This window comes from Nuphar pumila, chromosome 17, assembly GCF_984573655.1.
Source record: "Nuphar pumila chromosome 17, dmNupPumi1.hap1.1, whole genome shotgun sequence".
Lineage (NCBI taxonomy): Eukaryota > Viridiplantae > Streptophyta > Magnoliopsida > Nymphaeales > Nymphaeaceae > Nuphar > Nuphar pumila.
Window position 1 is genome coordinate 77,568,909 of NC_143265.1, and position 12,258 is coordinate 77,581,166.

Here is a 12,258-nt window from a genome sequence, read left to right on the forward strand (position 1 = left end):
CCCAAACCATCAATGATCAAAATTGATCATATATCCCGTTTTCCAAATAGGAAAGCGCTTCATTTAGAAGGGTACTACCCCAGATATTTTTTGAAATTTATGGCGAGAAATGGTTTCGTCCACAAAGTTGAGGACATCGATGATATTTCCTGTCACACTTCTCACAACAGGTGGCTCAGAGTAGGGGTGGCAATCGGGTCGGGTTGGTGGGTTGGCGTGTCAGCATACCTCAACCCGAACCCGACCCGTTTATTAAACGGGTCGGCTGTGGCAAACACGAACCCGACCCGTTTAATAAACGGGTAACCCGACACGATCGCCAACCCATTTAATAAATGGGTTGGGTCGGGTAAACGGGTTTTCAGGTTCGCGGGTCAGGTTGGCGGGTTGACGGATCAGGTTGGCAGGTAGGCAGGTTGGCGGGTCGGGTTGACGGGTCGATGGGTCGGGCAGACGGGTTGGCGGGTTGGCATACCCCCAACCCGAACCCGACCTGTTTAATAAATGGGTTACGCGGGTCGACCCGTTTATTAAACGGGTTGGCTTAAGCCCAACCCGAACCTGCCTAAGAGGCGGGTTGGCGGGTCGGGTTGGCGGGTTGTGTCAGAAATTGCCACCCCTAGCTCAGAGAGAACGAAAGACGACTGACGTAGAAATTCGTGGGTAGGGATGGCAGTGGACCGGGGGACAACGGGGCTCCGCCCCGCCCCATTTGGACCGGGGATGAAGGGCATGAAATTGGGATGGAGGCGGGGATGAAGGTTCAAATTTATCCCCATGCGGGGATGGGCTTAAACTTTTCCCTGCCCCCACTCCATCCCCATCCCCATCCCAATCCCCGCCTAGCCCCGTCCCCAATCTTTTAAGGGATGACTATAGACTAAGGGAAAACGGGGTCCCGCCTTGCCTCACCCTGTTTGGACCGGGGATGGAGGCAGGGGTGGAGGTTAAAATCCATTCCCATGTGGGGATGGAGGCAGGGATGAAGGTTCGGATTTTGAAACGGGAAGGGGTTGGAGACTTTGTCCCCCGCCCCCAGCCCCGATCCACTGCCATCCCTATTCGTGGGCCACTGATTTTAATTATGGTGATAACTGCGAGGGAGAAAGAAAGGAATGGACGACGTTTGGATCTTTTGGGATGACGAAATCGCATTAAAGTTTTGGGGGATGATCAAATAAAGTTTAAAACCTGCAGCCCTGATTTTATAAGTTTGTGGAAATTAAAAGAAATCAGTCAAGTTCATATTACCACCAGTCCATGCACAGGTGGTGAGTGTTTTTTTTGGGTTTTATGATGAAGGAAAACCCTTGCCGAGAACCGGGTCACTTAATGAGCTCGCTTTCTAATGAGGTAAAACTCGGGCCCAGCCTTACGTGCCCCCAACCATGATAAAGCAAGGGCATCCCCATGCGCCAGCAGAATTCGATCATGAGCGTTCAGCTTGACACAAGACCCCGTTGACCACATGAGAACCACAAATGCACGGGTGAGTTATTTTGTTTCTGCAAATCAAAGTCTTAACATTAATCCTTGAACTTGATGTTAACAACCTTATATATTTTGTAGCTTATGTCAGAGGAATACGAATAAGGATACAGGTAAGATATTGATTTGAAAAACTAATACATCATTAATATATATAAGAGAGTATTTGGTGCCCTCGTGCTTAAGAAACCTTGGTGAGAGTGCAGTGAAGCTTGGTGAGCAAGAAATACCGGTGGATGATTGTTTCAAATATTTGGGATCTATCATTCAAAAGTATGGAGAAATTGATGGAGATGGAGTGTTGTGCGATCGTAGAATGCCATTGCGGTTGAAGGGAAAGTTTTATAGGACGACTATTAGGCATGCTTTACTATATGGTACGGAATGTTGGGCTGCCAAGAGACATCATATTCAAAAAATGAGTGTAGCTGAGATGCGTATGCTGAGATGGATGTGTGGAAATACAATAAAAGATAAGATTCGGAACGAGGAGATACGTAAGAAGGTAGGCGTTGCACCCATTGAAAATAAGATGAGAGAGAATCGTTTACGGTGGTTTGGACATATTCGGCGAAGGCCTAATGATGCTCCAGTTAGAAGGATGGAGAAATGAAAAAATATATTAATTAAAAGAGGTCGGGGTAGGCCTAGGAAGACATGGATGGAGGTGATAGGAAAGGATATGAATGCTTTGAACCTCACCAAGGACATGGCATTGGATAGAAATGATTGGAGGAGAAGGATTCATGTGGAAGACCCATAATGATTTTCTTTTTTGGTTCATATCGCCGACAATTATTTTGGGATGAAGGCGTAGTTGTTGTTGTTGTTGGTGCCCTCGTGCTTAAGAAACCTTCTACCTGGATCTCATAGTGAGAGGTTGTTTTGACTAAATCTAACCTCACATGGGTTCAACATGATAAAAGTAGTAGCAATTGACTTTAAGATCATATTTATTCAATGTAAAAATATAATTTTATTCAAGGGTTGAAAATTCTGTATATTGCAGGCCATATATTGATTTTTTAACCCCTGCAAAATCTTATAGTGGGGGTATTGGATCAGATTGGGTTTAGATCCAAGTAGCGTGCATGGATGCTCTCTCTCTCTCTCTCTCTCTCTAGCCCATCGTTGCAGTTGTCTAGTGTCACTAACTTGCCAACCAACTGCTCAGCTTGTCTGGTAGGAGCAGCTAGTGCAAAATCTTATGTTGGGATGTTGCAGGTTCAAAACCCAATGGTATAGTTGTTTAACTGGTAGGGGTTTGCCTAACCCCAGCTTGCCTTTGAAAAAAAAAAAAATTGCCAAACTGCTAGTGGTATCCCATGTGGTAAGCGGGGTCCTGTGTCAAGCTGAAGGCCTAGGATCAAATCTTATGTTGGGACGTTGCAAGTTCAAAACCCAATGGTATAGTTGTTTAACTGGTAGGGGTCCGCCTAACCCCAGCTTGCCTTTCAAAAAAAAAAAAACACTCCTTCCTCTACCTACTGTTCAAACTCTTATAAGTGGAGAAAAGAGAATTCCTTTGGTAGGTTTATCTAACCACTAGAGTCCACTTGCACAAGATGATAACAGAACATGAAGGTAACAAAATAAAAATATGAAATCTGGTACAAATATATCTTTTTTTTTTTAAAGAAAGAAAAAATTTATTGAAAGAAAAGTGCAGGCATGGAATACACTGACCATTGGGCTGGTACTTTCCTATGAACAAAAAAACAGGAGGCCGGAGGAGCCTCAACAACAACCTAAGTCTTGAACAGACCATAAACTCTATGCTTGCTCGCAATTTAGCAACTAGAATTATAGATCAAAACCTTGTCTAAAAGTATACCTTCTTCGCTCTCACGAGCTGGGTGATTTGGCTTAAGGCATTCATGTTGAAAGATGTCACGAGTTTGATACCGGGGATGGGCGTCCCTCGCCTTGAGGCTGAAGCGGCAGGGGGTTTTAACCGCTTGGAAGTGGGCCATACGGCGTCAATCTCTCTCGGGTTCGACACCCTAAGTACTTTGATAAATATTTAAAAAAAAAATCACTTGAAATTTTATGTTTTGACATATGTAGTTCAGCCTTCCTTGTTTTACCCATATTTGAGCTCTTTGGCACTAGCTTGATAGATGTTTTGGGATGAAGGCGTAGTTGTTGTTGTTGCACTAGCTTGATAGATGGTGGAGATAGTGTTGGGATCAGGTGCAATCACATTGCACAAATGCAATGCGCTGCTGCACTTGATCACCATCCATTTGCTATCGGACCCACTCTGACAGGCTGTACAACAAAAGATGGAGGGTGATCAGGCGCAGCGGCACATTGCATTTGTGCAATGTGGGTTCATCCGATCCGCCCTGGCAGAGATAGGGGTCGCATCAACACATAGGACTAGGGTACGAGAAACCTAGTGGAACATAGTAGAGCTGTAAATTTTTGTTGGGATGTTGGGCTCATTTCCAGACCAGGTGGGGCAAAGAAAGCTTCTCAAAATAAGAAGGCTGATAAAATTGGAGCATAGGGGCTAGGTACGTTGCAGCTAGGGATGTAAACCTTTCGGATTCGGGTTGGATGTAGAAAATATCAGATCTGCCTAATCAGATATTGCCGGATCTGATATTGGCTATTCGGACTCGGATTCAGATTCAAATTTGGATGGAAAAAAATTGACACCATGAATCCGAAAAAATACATGTAATCAGATTCAGATATCCATCAGATTCAGTCATGAAATCCTAGGAATCCGATTACTAATCAGATTCAGAATCGGTAGGATATGTGATCCGTTGACATCCCTGGTTGGAGCACGATAGGGGTGAAGTTTCCTTGTGGGGAGGTGGTGGGCTGCATAGATTGAACTGGTCAAGGAGCTAGAATGGAGTCAACACTGAGGAAGTGGTCTTAGGGAGGCTATGTTGAAGTGATACGAAACCAGCTAAGCTAGGTAGGATCGATTCAGTCCGACTCCTAGGGCCCATCGACTATGGTGCACCAAGGTCTCCACCTTTATATATGATCCAAATTAAAGGTCCTTCATATAGTTTTGACCAGCTTTTAGCCTCAGTAATTAGGTCAGTGATTAATATGTTTTATTGAAATAACATTGAAAATATTAAGATAATGACTTTACGTGTCAGTGTCAGTGTCAGTGTCAGTGTCAGTGTCAATGTCATCGTGTCCATTAGTGTCCAACATTGAGTGTCCCTGTGACATGGAAAGTGTCGTATGAGATGGGTTAAGCAGTGTTGTGAGAGGCGTACGCCTCAGAGGCGAAGCACACGCTCAAGGTACTGAGGCGTTGCTGTGATGCACTTAAAGTAAATATAAAAAGTTTCTAACCCAAATCTGGGATTTTTGGGTTAGAAGCAGCCATGTTCACCATAATAATGATGAAATGTTTCACTAGTGAGAGGCGTTGAGTGTGATGCCACATATTTTTACCATATTTTAGATAATACCACGGATACTTGAGAGTCTCATGTTGTGAGAGGCGTACGCCTCAGAGGCGAAGCGCAGGCTCAACGCCTTGCTTCGCCTCATCGCATTTAACAACCTTGACCTAGACTACCTGCCCGGCGGCCTAGGTCCGATCCCACTGCGCCAAACCCCTTTGGGGGTATCATGTACCTTTTTCGTATGGGAGTTAAAGTAGCATCAGTAAATAAAGGCCAAATTATTTTCATTATCACCATATTGCAGCAACCATGGAAGTTGGGTATCGACGCTCTCTTTAATGAAAGTTGCTAAATTTGATGGAGCTCCAAAAATCAGTCCATTTCTAGTTTGGAGATGTTTTAGCATGTGAACTAGGAAGCTGACATGAATGCAAAAGATATCAAAATGGTTGTCCTAGCTATAATATAGGTGCAACCAACAACCCTACATGAGGCATTTAATTATGACATGATCTATAACATTGAGTTACATTTACTTCAATGGTGCAAAGTCGATTTTGAATTCAAAATCTCATAAACGGTACTTCATAAGTGAAGATATATAAATTAATTAATTAATTTTTTAAATTAAATACCTTTGGATTGAACTTAAACCAAAACTATACCTCCAAATGATGAAAGCGCCAGCGGGGTGGTTGTGACTGTGATGAGAAGAAGGCACCGGATCAAATCCTGCTGGTGCACGTAGCTTTCAGAGGTGGGCCACATAAGTTTAGGTGGTCTTGGGGTTTGCCTCGCTCGGAAGAGGGTTCTCGTCAACAAAGAAAAAAAAGTCAATGCTTTCTTTAAGCAAATCTCCTTGCTTGGAATAAGAGTTCCCTGGTTTTATCTTTCTGTTGCTAGTCACAATTAAGCTTGAAAAAGGAGGAGATTGGCACGCCAACGAGGGCTTTGAACAAGTGCTTAGCTAGGGTGGACTGGTTCAAGGCATTACCATTGAGTAATGTCATAAGTCCAATATTTGTTGGAGCGTGGAGCATGTTTCTTACTTGGATATAAATTCTTAATTTTCCTGGATTCAACTTCACGGTAAGTTGATGGGGGGTTGTGTTCCCTTTCCCGTAAGGTGAGGGTTCAGGGTCATTATCCCTAAAGCAATTTTTTTTTTAAGATAGTTTTTGTAATTTTATCTTAGACTTTTTGTTATATTCAACAACACTATTAGACTCTTCTATTTAAAGGAAGCAATCTGACTCTTGTATTGTATCTCAGTTAGGGGTGGCAAAATCTGACACTACCTGCCAACCCGCTTCTTAGGCGGGTTCGGGTTTGGTTTAAACAGGTTCGTGTCGTAAACAGGTTGACCCGCCTAACCTGTTTATTAAACGGGTCGGGTTCGTGTTAGGGGTATGCCAACCTGCCAACCTGGCTGACCTATTTAATAAACAGGTTAGGCGGGCCGGTCAACCCGTTTCCCCGAACCCGACCCGTCCGCCCGCTAACACGAACCCGACCCGCTAACCCGCCAACCCGTTTACCTGACCCGACCTGTTTATTAAACGGGTTAACTGTGTCATGTCGGGTTACCCACTTAATAAATGGGTCGGGTTCGTGTTTGCCACAGCCGATCCTTTTAATAAACTGGTCGGGTTTGTGTTGAGGTATGCTGATCCGCCGACACGACCCGCCAACCCACCCGCCAAACCCAACCTGATTGCCACCCCTAATATCAATCAATAAAGAGGAAGACTCGGTGTAATCGTGGATGTAAGCAATTATTGTCAAACCACATAAAATCTTTGTTCATGTGTGATTATTTTTTCCTTTTATTTTTTTTCGTGTTTATTTTTTTATTATTCATCGGTAGTTAGAAGCATTGTTCCATAACATATTGGAAAAATGATTCAATAGACTATCGATAGATGAAAGAAACAAAACACGACAAGGAGAGAAATAAATCAATCACACAAACAACAAAGATTTTACATGATTCCAAAAGTTTCCTACGTCCATGACATCATTGAGTTTTACTATTGAGATTGAGATACACACTTGTCTTCTCTAAATACAAAGAATCTAAGGCAACCTATTCAAGGTAAAAGTTTATATCAAGGTACTCCTCTAACACAATATTTGAGATATTGCATTCTTTGTTTCAAGGCTAAAGTAAGAACAGGGTGGTTGGAAGTTTTACTTTACGAGACACAATTGGCAAAGGAATGGTTGAGATCTTTTAACGGCAGATCCAATGATCAGGCAAATTTTTTTTTGCATGTGTAGTGATTTTTCTATATTTTTGCTATATACAGAAAATCACTGCATGCATTAGTGATTTTCTATGTTTTGTGTGGTCAGAGTACTTTGTAAAGTTAACCATGTCTCCTGCTCATGAATCCATATCCAATTGCTTTGCATATTTAACATTAAAGAAAGGGGTGGGGGGATTGACATTAGTGGTAATTTGTTATAGAACTACATATCCTATCAAAACATGTCCACATTAGGGCTGCCCCGGTCAATGGCCTGGCCCATTTACTATCAGGCCCGGTTTTGGCCTCGTTATTAACAGGTTCGGGTTTGAAGAGAGGCCCATGGCCCTGCCCATTGACCCGATGAGCCAATGTGAAGCGGGCTGGGTCCGGGCATTTTCTACACAAAACAATCCTAGTCAACTGTGTGTGCAATTAATATGATTTGGTGTAATTAATTAATATTATTTAAATTAGTGTAATTAATTAAGTAATTAACAAGTTCCCATATACCCAAGTTACGTGATTTCTAGTTTTCATAAAAAATTAATTTAAACTTTTTTTTACTTTTTATTTTTTTATAACTCTGGCCCATCAAGCCGGCCCTAGTCCACACCCTTAAATAAAAAAAGATCATCATATTGCTGCTTTTTATCCCAACGTACACGTTTTAATGTTTTCATGCAATATTTATTCCTTCATTATTTGAAGTAGGTGGACCCTAAGGGTCAGAAAGGCTACAACACTGTCAACCCTGAATACATGGAAGAGGTTGTGGATCAAATACGGGCACTTAAATGGCCTGGAGCCAGCATATCACTTTTAATATGCTGGACCCAAGTAAATTGTTGGTAGCAATCTCAAATCAAAGTTTGGACTAACTGGATCCAACTATATCCAGATACATGTCCATGTGAGGACCACATAGCCCATATTGGGATCCATGCAGGATTTATATACATCTACTTTTTTTTTTTGCCTTTGGTATGCACTTCTATATGACATCAATAAGTTGAATCTCATACATGTGACTTGTTTCCACTCAATCTAACAGCATAAATATGATCTGCACATCTCATTTGGTGGAGATCGACCTTTGGATCACCAGATTCTGACTTACAAATAGGGTTTTCCAGCAAATGAAAAAATTTTGGTGTTTTTTTTCTTGACATTACAGATGGGATCTATATGCTTGTTTCTATAGGAATCACTTCCTGAAACATTTGATTCCCATGCATGTATAGGTTTTATAAGGTTTAAAAAATCAACAACCTATAATTTTTATAAATTTTCAAGGCTCTAAATACCCCTTTTTTTCATCCAAAATGCATGATCATATATCCATTTCTAGTAAAAATCAATCATGCTGAACACTTCTATGAGGTCAGAGTTTCTAAAAAAATACTGGAAATCTGCCATCATGTTTCATTTAATAGATTTTGTATTTTGTAGGTTTTCATTTTCCAATATATATATATATATATATATATAGTTGAAAAAACATGATCTAAGGTTATTCTTTACTAAATAAAACATGTAGATTACATCCATGATGTCAGATTGACTGGAGATAAGTCACACCTATATATGAATTTCATCTCATTGATATTTGGATCCATCTTGGATGGAGAGCATAGGGATCAAATAAAAAGCACAAGGTATGTGAGTTGCATATGGGAGTGGTGAACTGGTGCAATCCCGGAAACGGAAATGCATTAGGCTCCTATGATAATGAAATCCTGTCAAACAAATTAAAATATTTTGAGAGTTTTTTTTTTTTTTTTGAAAAGATTAAGAATGATCTGATCCGTTGACAAACCTAGTTCTGTAGCAATTGTAATTAAATACGTTGTTGTTGTTGACGCAACATGGTTCCAAATTTTTAAGAATGAAGGGGAATCTAGGATTCCAAAAGTACCTCATCCATGTGAGAGATTTACAACTGCACCCGCAAGACTTCTGCACGCCAGGCTAGATGTGTCGGCTTAAGGCATTCAAGTTGGGGGACATTGTGAGTTCGATACTCAGGGTACGCATCTTTTGCCGCAAGGTGATACCTCTTGGACCGTAGTGAGATGTCTAAACAAAAGTTGCCAGAAAGGCAAACGTCAACTAAAAACTTCTCGCGAAACGGAAAAGGGAAACATAGTTTTTTAGGTGCATGTGAAATGAAAAATGGGAAAAGAAATGGGAAACTGACTAAAAAACATTTAACAAGAAAGATAAAACTTATCAAACATGTGAAACATGCACGTTTGAAAGTAAGAAAGATATAGGAAAAGTGATACAAAGTAAAAAAAAATTGTACTGTTTTTCCAACCCTTCCAAAAGAGAGACTTTGGCAGAAAGAGTTTTTTCTAAAAAGTACACTTTTTAGAAAATATTCCTCCACAGGAGGGTGGAGAAATATATCCTATCAAGAGAAGATGGTGGTTTACACTCCACACCACTCATCTCACCGCATCATCATCCACCATCCATCTCACCACCACCTACTATCATCTACCTCCCCCAAAACTGCCCCTCTCCATGATTTTCTACTATTCATCTCACCACCACCACCACCACTACCACCCTCCTCTCGAAAAACCATACTAAAAAAGCTCCACTTCACCACCACCACCTCCCAAAAAATTGCCCTCCTCATCATCTATCACCACCAACCATCGCCCACCTCCCAAAGAACGACGCCGAAGAAGCTTCACTGCCACCTCCTCCCCCCTCCACCATGATTTTTCACCACCACCATCACCCACCTCTCGAAAAACCATGTCTAAGAAGCTTCACCACCAACCCTCCTCCTCTCTAACATTTTTTAAAGGTTTTTTATTTTATTTTTCTCATGCTACTCAAATAAGTGAAAATTTTACATTTTAGAAAAAATATCATATCAAAACTTCTCATAGGCAATTTTTTTTTCTATGAGAGTTTTTCTTGCTTCCAAACATGCAAAAAAAAAACTTCTAAGCCATACAATCTAAATGGTTGTAGTCGTCATGACACGATATTCAGCTTCAATTGATGACAAAGATATTTTTTGTTGCTTCTTGCACCTCCAAAAAATAAGTGAATCTCCTAAAAAAATACAAAAATCAATAGTTGAGATTCGATCATTGGGATTACTTCCCCAATCTGCATCAGTATAAACAGTCAAATCAAAAGAGAAAGAGGAGGATAAGAAAAGTTTTTTGGAGATAGTATTCTTGATATATCGCATAATTCTCATGACAACTGCCATATGAACTATCGTAGGGGCATGCTGAAACTGACTTACCGAATGAACAACATAAGTAATATTCGGTCGGGTGATAAACAAGTAAGTGATCCAATTAATTGTCAATAAGAAGTAGGATCATCAAGTAGAACACCATCTTCAAGTCTTAATTTGACATTTATAACTTCAGAAGTTTTTACTTTCTTATCATCTGAAATCCCCGACTTAGCATAAATGTCTGATGCCAGCTTCATTTGGGATAGAATATATCCTCGTTGTGAATAAGCCACATTAATACCTAAAAATATCTTAGAAAATCCGAGTCAGACATATCAAAAGTTTTCTTTAACATAGATTTAATATCATTTACTCCCTCTTTGTCACTTCTTGTGATGATCATGTCATCAACCTAAAAAAGAAGAATTACAATAAAATCACATGTTTTCTTAACAAAGAGAGCAGTGTCAATATAACAAGAAACAAAACTCAAGTTAATTAATATATTACTAAACTTGTCATATCAAGCATTGGGAGTTTGTTTAAGACCATACAATGCTTTCTTAAGTTTTAAAACTTTTTCATTTAAACTCATATCAAGAGGAGGATCCATATAAACTTTTTCACTAAGATCCTCATTTAAAAATGCATTTTTAACATCAAGATAAATATGTCATTTTTTGATAGAAGCAATTGCAATAAGAGCTCAAACACTTATCATTCAAGTAACCGGGGCAAACGTCTCACCATAATCTACCCCATACTCTTTTGCATATCCTTTAGCTACCAATCTAGCTTTATATATTTCTAAAGATCTATTACTTTTCATTTTTACCTTAAAAACGATCTATATCTTATGATTTTTTTTTCTTGAAGAGGATCTACAATTTTTCAAGTTTGAGATTTCTTAAGTGCATTAAGTTCATGTTCTATGACTTCATTCCAATGTGCATATTATTTAGCATCATTGTAATGAGATGGTTCATAAAAAGAGTGAATGACTAATAAACAAGTTATAAAATGTGGTGAAAAAGATTCACAAGATACAAATCTATTTGGTGCTTTAGAGATATGATTTGACCTTCTTTGAGATGATTCTTCCAAAGACATATTTTGAGAAAATTTATCAAAAGCACATGGATGGGTATTTTCACTTCTAGTATAAACTTGAGTATTATTTGTTATATGCTCATCTATATTTTCATGAGATTCATTTCTTTCATTGTCAAAAATTTGATCATTGTGATTTTCAACTTCATTAAGAGGTTCAATATTCTTAATTGAATTTGATTCATCTTGTCGGGGTAGTAAATCAAATAAGAAAGAATAGTCATTGTTTTTTTTTGGCTTATTTTTTTCAAAATCATCTTCTTCCTCAAGGAAAGTAACAACTTTTGACATATAAAGTTTATTATTTGATAAATCAAAGCATCAATATCTCTTTTGTTTTTCACCATATTCTAAGAAAACACATTCAATAGCCTTTGGAAAAAACTTATCATTTTTTTAATAAGTACATAACATTTACAACAAAAAATTCTTAGCCTTTTGAAATACGAAGACATATTATAAAGTTTTTTGAAAGAAAAAACATTTTTTAAAGATAATGAAGGAATTCTATTAATAAGATATATTAAAGTTAAAGCGGCTTCGACCCAAAAAGGCTTTGAAATAGTTTTAGAAATTAGAAGGGTTCTAGTTGTTTTCATAATGTGCCTATGTTTTCTTTCCGCAAGACCATTTTATTATGGTGTGTTAGGAAAAGATCTTTGGTGATAAATTCTATTTTGCTGTAAATAAGTTTGAAATTCATTTGACATATATTCTCCTCCGAAATCCAATCTTAGAATAGACAAATTACTTAAAAATTGATTTTTGATCATTGCATGAAAATCTTTAAAGATGAAAAACACTTTGGATTTTC